Source organism: Caretta caretta, chromosome 20, assembly GCF_965140235.1.
Source record: "Caretta caretta isolate rCarCar2 chromosome 20, rCarCar1.hap1, whole genome shotgun sequence".
Classification (NCBI taxonomy): Eukaryota; Metazoa; Chordata; order Testudines; family Cheloniidae; genus Caretta; species Caretta caretta.
Window position 1 is genome coordinate 6190567 of NC_134225.1, and position 9608 is coordinate 6200174.

Sequence of the window (9608 nt, forward strand, 5' to 3'; positions counted from 1 at the left end):
AGCTGAAAGAGAAGGACATAGGTTCTTCCTTCAGAGACCTCACCCAAGAGATCCAGACCTACTTTGACAACGTATGTGACCAGAACTCTCCAGCCCCAGTTCAAGCGATCTTGATTAGACTCCATTTACTCCCTGGGCATTGCTCATGTCAGAGTGAAGAGATGTTTCGGCCCCAGGGAAGAGAGGTGTTTTACGGAAGAGGAGAACATTAGGATGATGGGGATGGCATCCCTGCTCCCACAGTCTCCCCCTTCTGTTCTTCTTTCTTGCCACTGAGAACCTCAAAGAAAGTCTGAATACTAGATTAGGTAGCTAGATAACCATGAAAAGGGGGTTCCAAGGTACAATAGAGAGCATTGGGCCTGCTCTATACCATTTCTACGTGAGAGGGTTGGAATGTTTCCGTTTTGCAGAGAATTTTGAGATGTCAAATTTTGGTTTTGTTCCTATTTGTGGCAATCCCTCTCCCCAAACTTCAAAACTCTTTGTGAAACAGAATTCCTATTCTCAGCCGAGCTCTATTGAAAGCCTTGGGTCCGGGCAGTCTGCTCTCAGACTATCCCGGTGCTGGGAACCCAGGAAACTGTGGGAGCTAGAAGTGCCAGGGAGTTGCAAATTTGAGAGCCAGGGTCCCAGACGCTGCGGGTTTGGAAGCCCACGATCCCAGTCAGCCTGCTAGATCGGCTTCCAGGGAGCTGAATGGGTGCACTGGCAAGACAGCAGGCAGGTTTCTAAGGACCCCGCCTGGCTTCTGGAGGAATTTCATCAAAATGGAACTGTCGCTAAAATAGTTTGATGAATCAGCAAATTCGAATCAAAAATTAGTTCATGAAAGTGTTCCTGACTAGCTGTAGTTGGAATCCCTCGACTTTAGCGTAGAAGAGATGGCTGTGCGAGGTACGTGATGTGATTGTCCCTTAGTTACTAACTTGTGGGGCTTTCTTGGCTGTAGGAGGATGATGCTCTTCGTTTATGGTCCTTTGTCCTATTTGGCATCCTGGCCCGCCTGACCAAAAGAAAATGGAAGGGCTATTTCGCCGAGCAGGTTCGACAGAGCTGGGTCACACTTCTGCTGCACCTGCAAGACCCGAACCCCAGGGTTTCAGTGGTAAGACCGAGAGTGACTTATTTACTAAGCCAAAGGAATCTTCCTCCCAATGACAGGGGAGCTCTGCTATTCCTGCCTGCTCTGGAGGCCCAAATTCCCCCCTCAGTTCATTGCCCTCCTGCTGAGTCAGTTCCCGCCAGGTTGGTCCATGGCTGCCTCACCAGAATCCAGGATAGGTCATGGGTCTGAGCCCGACAGCTCTCTCTTCCTGTCTGTCTCTGCACCCCAGGCCCCTGCCTCCCCAGAAGAGAAGAGAGACCTGGTGAAGCAGCTTTCGTAGGTAGATCTGTTCCAAAAAGACATTGATGCTACCTCCAGGTTGCAGTGGAAGCTCTCCCCTCTATTAGTCATTCCTGCATGTTTTCTGCCAATTACATCCAGATGAATCCCTTTTTATCCTGGAATAGATGAGCAGTCAAGCAGATGAGTTCCCTTTGAATGACCAAAGCACTCAGTAGGGAACAATTAAATGGTGTGACACGCTTCCTTTTTTTCAGGAATGCAGAGCTACGTTTCACCTCTGTGTCCCGTTTTTGGGACTGAAGAGGCTCCAAACTGCCGTGAATGAACACCTTGATGGCACAGCCGAGCTGAAGCCTGAAGAGCTCCAGGTGGACATTTGCAGACACCTTGTGAGTGAGCTGTTGAAGTGTCTGAGATTCTTGACTGGAGTGGTATGTGGTGGTGTAGAGGTGTGGGGGGGGATGTGTGATGGGTAATGGAAATAACGGTCAGAGTGGGATATATGACTGAGGGTGATGGGAAATGTAAATCTGCCACAGATCCCCATTTTTCAAACCACATCCACCCAGTCACCTGTTCTTTCTCTGATTTACCTGTGGCTCGTAAAAGCATGTGCTGGCAGTCAAAGGGCACTTCTAGCCAGAGAGAACTCATGTGTCCCTGATTTCCTCTAGGCCAAAGAGAATGCCGAGCTGCTGGAGAACTTGTACAAAAGCACCATCATGTACTTCTTTAGCAGATGGGAAGAGATCCGGGCAGTTGCAGCCAAGTTAGCTGGTGAGAGATGATGCCCAGTGTCCCTTTTGGTATTCCCATTGAGGGAGAGAGAAAAAAATCCCACTGTGCAGCACTGAGCTGCCATTAATCTCTCTGTGCCTCAGCTTCCCATACATAAATGGGGATGTTAATATCCCTACCTCTCCAGTGTGGTGGTCGGAGGAAATCATGACTTGCTATAAAGTGCTTTGGGATAGTTGCAGGGAAAGCACGGTGCAGTCATTTAGTAGTAGCGGCTGGGACACTGTCTCATAGGGCATGTTTACACTTGGAGCTGGGGGTCTAATTCCCAGCTTGATGAAACATACCCGCACTAGCCCTAAGTGCTAAAAATAGAGAGTAGCTGCGATGGCAGGAGCAGGAGGAAGTTTAACCACCCCAAGTATGATCCCATCCAAACCCCAAAGTCGATTCTCAAGGTGGCTAGCTCCTCCCACTGCTCGTGCTGCTTTAGCTACATTCTAATTTTAGCATGCGAGCGCTGTCCGAGCTAGAGTGGGCCTGTCCCATTGAACTGGGAGTGATCCCCCTCGCTCAAAGTGCAGACCCACCCACAGTGTTGCTCAGTGCTCTTCACTACTACTTCATCATTGGGAGGCATGCAGCCCACCTGCCCTCAGCGCCTGCTGTTTCAGGTTCCTGGCCACACCACCTTGTCAAGGAGGCAAAAGGTTCCTCCGCTTTGACCCTGTGCCCTCTTCTCCCAAGCATACCCAGGTGAGACAGGCAGGCATTGTGGCCTAAGTCCCACCTGTCAGTCACCTTGTGGGATCCCTGCTTAGAACTCACTTATTCCTGGCCCCAGGCCTTTGCTCAGACCACTAGACCAAGACACTAGCGTAGTATGTCTCCAATAACTGACAGCAGTGGCAAGAGGAACACAGACTCTTTAAAGCAAATGGGTTTTGTGTAAACATTCTTAAAAAAAAAAAGTCTTTCTCATTCTCTTCAGTGTGGACTCTAAACTGCACTAGCATCCTCTTGCCCACAGCTCACCCTTAGGTCCACAGTAGGAGAGGCCAAAGACCTGTCTAGGGGCTGCTAATATCACTTTGCACTCAACAAGGGAAGGTTTTATTGTTGTTGTTTGTTTTCCATTGTGTATTTAGGCATCATCCTGGAACACACAGACAGGCAGCGTATGAAATGGCTGAACCTGGACCATCTGCTGATGTGTAAGTAATAAATACAGCTGAAGTTCTGCTCATCCGTGAGTTCGAAAGGAATTTAGCTGACAAGCAGCAGTAACCGATACCACTGGTGCAAAGTGCATCAGCCACACATCCAAGGACAAATTCAGTCTTGCCCAGTAGAAAGTCAGCTTTAATTTCCCCTGAAGGAGGCAGCTGCAGGGGGTGTGATGTGAGTCCGTGCATCTCCTGGTTGTCCTGGCAAGGCCCCCTCCGCAGCCAGTGCTATCCACTCTTTGGGCTTTATTGGCTCTCTGTGGACTGCCCAGGTGAGGAGAAATTGGAGCCACTTTCTGCTCCCCCAAATTTCCCACCAGCAATTTTTCTTCCAGTAGGTGCCCTGCATCCTGCACAAACCAGCTTGGACCTGGTCTCTGTTCAATTCCAGGGTTATTGGAGCTCAGACCGTGGCTCCTGAATAGAGATGGAAAATAAACTTAAAAGTGGAAGCTATTGAAACAATGGACCTTCTTCCATTTACAGCAGAGTGGATGACTTTCTGGTCGAGTCAGGGCCTCCCCACTTGTTGGGAGCATGGAAGGGAGCCAATGGAGGAACCTAAAGCTTTCTTTGTATTGGAGAGCTTCTGTAGCATGGTATTCAGAGATAGTAAGTCTCCAGCTATTTCAGGCACAGGTGACAATATGAAAAGTGAGGCAGATTCATCTCTCATGTATTTTCCATCCCAATAGAAGGACTGAGCCCAGTTTCACATTTTACAATGTGATCATTCAGCTCTGGTAGTTCAAGATTCTGTGATCACGCTTAGCTGTGATTTGATAGTCTGTACACTAGCATGTTGTCCTCTGTCATTTCAGCTCTCCAGTTCCTCAAGAAAGACCCAAGTCCCTCTGTCCAGCTGGTGGCAACGGAGGTCCTAAATGACATCTGTCCTGGCCGAGTGCTTGGGGAATGAAGCGGGAGAGAAACAGAAGAAGGCGCTCCAGTAGTATAACGGCCGTACCGTCAATCACACGTTAACCCCACCCTTGGCCCTCGTAAGCCTTGCCCACCGGTCACTGGAAGTCCCAAGCCATGAGGTATTACTTCCAGGGTCAAGGCAGACAAATGACCGGAAGCAATGTGTGTCATGTGACCCCTCTAAGAACTCCTCCCATTGTCCTCTACCAATCGGGATGGGTTTCGCCCTGATAGGAACGCCCCAAGAGAAGATTTGACCAATCAGGGGGAGTTCCGGGGCAGGATGACCTGTCTGGAAGTGGTTCGTGTGACCCCTCTAAGAATACCTCCCACTACCGTCTACCAATCAGTAGGGGTTTGAGCCACTGGGGACCACCCCGAGAGGAGGTTTGACCAATCATGGGGAGTTCCGGGGTGGGGTGATCTGTCTGGAAGTGGTTTGTGTGACCCCTCTAAGAATTCCTCCCACCGCCCTCTACCAATCAGGAGGGGTTTCAGCCACTGGGGACCACCCCGAGAGGAGATTTGACCAACTGGGGGGAGTTCCAGGGTGGGGTGACCCGTCCGGAAGTGCTTCGTGTGACCCCTCTAAGAACTCCTCCCACCACCTTCTACCAATCGCGATGGGTTTCGGCTGCAGAGGACCGCCCCGAGAAGAGATTTGACCAAAATGGGGCAGGTTCTCGGATTGGGTGAACCGTCCAGAAGAGGGTCTTGTGACCCCTCTAAGAACTCCTCCCAATGCCCTCTGCCAATCAGAGTGCAGCACCATCACCCCATAAGTCCCAGCGCTGGGCAGAGGAAGCCATCTCTCACCAAGAAGACATGTTTTAGAAATTGTGGAAAGGCTGAGAGGAAACATGGACTCCTTTACCACCCCCGTGAGACCTTCAGATTTTGTTTTAGCTCCGAGGACCTTTGGAGTTGTGTGGAGAAAGCGCTACGGCAGTGACAGTTCCGAGGAGGGCCCTTTGACTCAACCGTTGATGGATACGTCGGAACCCGACCCCAAAATCCAAACCTTTGTGAGGCATCCCGATGAGTGTGACAGCCTCTCATTGTCCATGCCCTAAAGTTGGAAGGCGATTGTGGCTTGGGGGAGTCACAAGGTGAACGGAAAGACGGCGCTCAGGTAAATGAATGATTAAGAAGCGACGGTCGATCATGGGGGTGTAATGGGGTTAGGAATCGACCTGGCATTGCATAAATCTAAAAACAGGCAGTGGGGTGCTTACACTGTTTTTTGTCTGAAAATCTCTCAACAGCTCGACGATGCCTTTCTAGAGGCCTTTCAGAAGTTACACATCGGTAGCCCTGTGGGAGTAAATCCATCGCGCATCAGCTGTTTTTGCTCCTGTCTGAGACCCAGATCTCAAGAGGAAAATCCAGAAAAGGACAAAAATGGAAGAATGAACCAGCTCAGACTCCCTCATGGTAGGGATCATGGCCTCCTTTGTTTCAGGCGGCTGTAAAAGATTGTGTTAAACCAGGCGATTAATAAAACTTATTTAAATGTGCCAGAATGAACGTGTCCCCCTCCATACTTATGTTCGTAAAAGATGGTCCCAGGAACAGCCATGTCTCCACAGACGGCTCTGTTAAAGAAAATCTGTTAAACCCCCAGGAAAGTTGGGGGCTTTGACAGGGTCAATCTTCTTTTTCAAGTGGCCAAAAAGCATCCTAAAACTTTAAATAGAAGACAGGTCAGAGCTTGGCTTTCACACCAGGATGCTTACGCTTTACACAAACCAGCTCAAATACGTTTTAAAAGAACCAGGACCGTTGTTTCAGATGTGGACGCGCAATGGCAGGCAGATTTGGTCCGTATGCACCGCTTCTCCAAACACAACAGCGGTTTTAAATACATCTTAGCAGTGATAGACATTCTATCCAAATATGCCTGGGCCTTAGGCCTAAAAGACAAGATGAGCGGTGAGGAATCCAAGGCCTTGAAAGCTATTTTTAGCCAAGGTCACGTGCCTCAAAAATGACAAACTAATCGGTGGAAAGAATTTTGAAACAAACCTTTTAGGAGATTGTTGAAACGGCACAGTGTTAACGCTTTTTGTTATTGATAATGAAGTCAAAGCAGGGGTTGTGGAGCCATTTTAACAGAACTTGAAAAAGATGTGGAGGATGTGGCGATATTTTACAGCCCATAACGCCTTTCGCCACATTGACCTGTTACCTGACTTTATGAAGAGTTACAACCAGAGCTTTTACAGAACTCTACGTACCAGACCTGCTGATGTTAACCCTTCCAATTCTCTGAAGATAAGGAAACCGGTTGATAGAGACGGTTTTAAAATAAAACCGGTTGTTGCCCCTTTTAGAAAAGGCGACCACGTGAGACTATCTAAAACCAAAGGAGCTTTTGAAAAAGGTTGTGAACAGACGTTTACCAATGAGATATTTATAGTGGATGAAGCCTGAACCAGGAGCCCGAGACCTGTATACCGATTAAAAGATTACGAGGGTGAGACAGTTACTGGATCTTTTTACCCTGAAGATTTACAAAAAGTAAACCCCAAACAAGACAAGATTTGCAGGATCGAAAAAGTTCTAGCGGAGAAAGGAAAAGGGAGAAAAAAGCAGCTACTGGTGAAATGGTTTGCGGGGGGCGGGGGATAAGTTTATCAGCTGGGTGGAAGCTTCTCAATTCTGACGTTTAGACACAAACAAACAAAAAGATGCCTCCTGCAAAGACTGAGGGAGCGAAAAATGAGCGACAGCGGGTTTTACATGACTTTGCCCAGCAATGCCAGCTCTGCAGTTTTTCCTCAAAACACCAGCTCGAACTTTACAATACAGCTAATTAAGCCCTTGGATCTCCCGGGTGCCTGGGAGGTGGGGTTAGTGGAAATACAACACCCGCACAGCTGGAACGCTATCAACGAGGACACCCCTTTTGAAATCACCTTTGAAGATATGGCATAGAGTTTTATCCTACGATGAGGTTATTACTCGTCCATAGCCGAATGATTGGATCATATGAACAGTACCGTGGCTCGTCATCCCCCAACGCCTGAGGTGGTCATGAACGATGACCCTGTGGGTAGAAAAGTTAGCCTTAAATCCGCTGATTTTACTTTTATGTTTTCTACCAGCAGGGAGCTAGCTAACATTCTAGGTTTGGGCCCCAAGCGCAGCGTCCAAAAATTCCCCTTCTGGGCAGACATCACAGGGGGAGTTAATTCCCTGTATCTGCAAACAGATATTATAGAACACCAGTTTGTGAGGGACTTTTCTGTTCCCCTGTTACACTGTGTCCCTGTCTGAGGAAGGAACAATGAGTTTGTCACCATCACCTACGATAAACCTCATCACGTTCCTGTCAGAAAACACCACATCGATACCATTACCATTGAAATAAAGACAGATCAGAACAGATACGTCTCATTTGTTGAACGGAGTGGATATGAAAATTTAAACTGACGCGCAGATAAGACGCTTTCTGTTTAATGGGCAATGCAGCCGAAGGCTTTAAATTGCGCATTGTATCAGCATCGCTTTTTGTGAAGAAAGTACGGGTGGCCCTGAGCGTTCGTCTGCGGCACGCGGAGTCCCTGCTTACCACAAATGCTAAATATCCCGTGGACCGTGTGGGAATGAAAGTGTTTAGCATCCCCGTGGGCAGCAGGGTCAATAACCAGGAGAACCTGTTTTTTGGGACAGTTACCCAAAATGCTTGTCCTAGGGTTTGTCTTATGCCTTGAGTGGAAGTTACACTAAAAATCCCTTTCATTTTAAACATTATGATATTAATTTTGTGGCCTTATATGTGGATGGTGAACAGATACCAACCAATCCTCTGCAACCAGACTTCGAGGCAGGATGCTGCGTGAGAGAATACATGAATCTCGTACAGACACTGGTAAACACATGACAGATCGTTCTCTGTTAATCGACCGTGAGAAGTTTCCACAGGGTTACACCTTGTTTGCCTTTGACCTGTCTCCCGACCAGGAATGCACCGATGACTATTCCCTGATTAAAACCGGGAACCTGAGAGCAGAAATACGTTTTGGGAAGGCTTTAACCATCACCATCAATCTGATCGTGCATGGGGTTTTTGACAACATCATAGAGAGAAATCAGAGGAGAGACGTTCTGCTTGACCATATGTGAACATGGACACCGTGCAGCTCTCGTGTGTCTTATCAAGGTGCCTTACACAAAAAAGAATTTCTTAGATGTGTTCCCTTGTGATTTGGCTCCCTGGCGACAAGCTGTCTCAGAGACCCCTAGGTTTGTATCGCGCATCCACACAACCAACCTGGTGAACACTGGCTTGCCTTGTGTCTGGCGGAGCGTAACCGTGGAGAGTTTTTAGACTCATACGGGCACCCCCCGAAGAGCATGTTGTTTCCTAAAAGCATTATGAAATGTTTAAACAAAAATGCCACAGGCATTGTGTTTCACAGTAGACAATTACAAGACCCCCGCTCTGTCGCCTGCGGCTATCACTGAGTGTTTTTCTTACATCATCAGAGCAAGGGTTTATCTTTTGACCGGATTTTAAAATTGTAATCTAACGACTTAGTGCAAAACGACCGGATGGTGATGAATTTTCTAAAAAATACATTTAAATTCTTGGGCATGCCTAGCCTTGCTCAAAATGTGTTTCAACAAGCCCAGACATGTGTATCTTGCAATGCTTTTTATAGCCATGTTATCCAATATTCTCAGGCATAACAGACAATGTTTTGTTTGGCATTATCCAACACATTTTTTATAAAGTAACTTTTCCCACAGTTGCTAGGCCCCGCAAGAATTGCAGAAAAGGGGTGTTTCCACCTCGTATCCATTTTAAAATCCGTAGGGCAGGGTTTTAAAGCCTTCTCCTAGGACCCTCTTGTTGTAAATGACTTTCTGTGTTTTCTTAAGGGTTTTGGTCTCTATTTACCACTGATTTTTGCTCCTTACGATAGAGGGCTGCTGCACCTCTCTCTTTTTTGAGGTGTTTTCTCGCAGGCCCGTGCAATAGTCCAGGACTAGATCTTTCAAACTGTCAAAGTTGATCTTTTGACAGTTTGCCTAGTTCAGGGTAATACCTTTGACTTTCATACAGGCCTTTCCTCCCGACCTGTATACCGGTATGTTTTCGGGCCTGCCGACACAAACTCGGTGATGTGTTGATCTGGCGGGATCTCGCTCGTGAGGGAATTTAGAAAGAGTTTAGCGATTTGGCGTTAAGCGGGGTTAAACCTGATCTCGTGTTGGCACAAACGCACGCCTTCTTTCTGGTAGAAATCGTTCATGTACTTATTTTGTTTTTCTTCATCTGTGCACCAGCTGGGATACCCTGAAGCCTCTTGTTTCTGGCGGAGGTGTCATTTGATGTACTCTGAAAAGAGTTCATCAGATTT